At 73.0% G+C, this 996-nt stretch overlaps 1 long non-coding RNA gene across 1 annotated transcript; it reads right to left on the bottom strand.

Moving 5' to 3' along the window:
• Nucleotides 1-75: 75 nt before the first annotated feature.
• Nucleotides 76-662, bottom strand: LOC112976159. Its single transcript, XR_003256942.1, has 3 exons — nucleotides 621-662; nucleotides 463-542; nucleotides 76-147 (listed from the first exon to the last, which is right to left on the bottom strand). It is a non-coding gene; the product is annotated as an uncharacterized LOC112976159 (long non-coding RNA).
• Nucleotides 663-996: the final 334 nt, after the last annotated feature.

Raw genomic sequence — 996 nt, 5'->3', positions numbered from 1 at the left:
GCGGGGCCGTGCCCGGGACGGGGCTGGCGGGGCGCCTGGCCCCGGGGCACGGCGGGGCCGGGGGGGGCCGGTTACCAGGGTGCTGCTGTCGCTGCGCTGGCTCCTTTTCTTGTCCTTGTAGAGGCTGAGGAGTTTGTCCCGAAACACCTGGGGGACAGAGGCGGTCAGAGCCCCCGGCCCGCTCGGGGATGGGGATGGGGGGGTCAAGGAGGCCCRGGGCCGTGCTCCCCCATGGAGGACAGGGGCCAGCCGAGCCCGTTCCCCGCCGTTCCGGGAGCTGGCGGGAACCCGCCGAGCCAGGAGCCGCGGGAACCCGCCAAGCTGGGGAGTCGTGGGAACCCRCCGAGCCGGGAGCCGCGGGAACCCRCCRMGCCGGGAGCTGCGGGAATGCGCCGCGCCGGGAGCCGCGGGAACATGCTGGGGCTGGTGCCCGGGCCCCGGCTGCGCGCTGCCCGCCCTCACCTCGTACAGGTAGTCGAAGATCTCCAGGATGGTGAGGAGGCTGGCGCCGATGAAGAGCCCCATCTGCCCGCCGATGTCGCCTGGGGCAGGAGGGCAGCGTCAGGGAGCTGCTCCCCCCCCCGTGGCTGCGGCCCCCCCTGGCCCCCCCCGGCACTCACCCAGCAGCCCCGCCACCTCGTACGCCTTCTTCTGCTCGATCGTCTCGTAGTTCAGGGCTTCGAAGAAAATGTCCAGGACCAGCACGTTCTCCCTGGAGGGGACAGGGAGATRTGGGACAGACGGACGGCATTGCCCATGGAGGGGCTGCATCCTCCGGAGAGGAGCACACGCCATCGCCGGGGCTGCCCGCAGGCAGAGGGGTGCGGGAGCTGCGGGCGGCACCCCGAGGACGGGGATGCCGGGGGGACACAGGCCGTCTGCTCCATGCTGGGCTGGGACGGCGTTGGAGGGATCCGCCGCGTGTCGGGGAYGGTGCAGGGGGGATGCACCATGCCGTGCCGTGCTGTGCCACCGGCTTCATGCAGCGCTGGGGGG

Source organism: Apteryx rowi, unplaced genomic scaffold, assembly GCF_003343035.1.
Source record: "Apteryx rowi isolate R43461 unplaced genomic scaffold, aptRow1 scaffold_701, whole genome shotgun sequence".
Lineage (NCBI taxonomy): Eukaryota > Metazoa > Chordata > Aves > Apterygiformes > Apterygidae > Apteryx > Apteryx rowi.
This window is presented reverse-complemented; position numbering and strand designations above follow the sequence as displayed.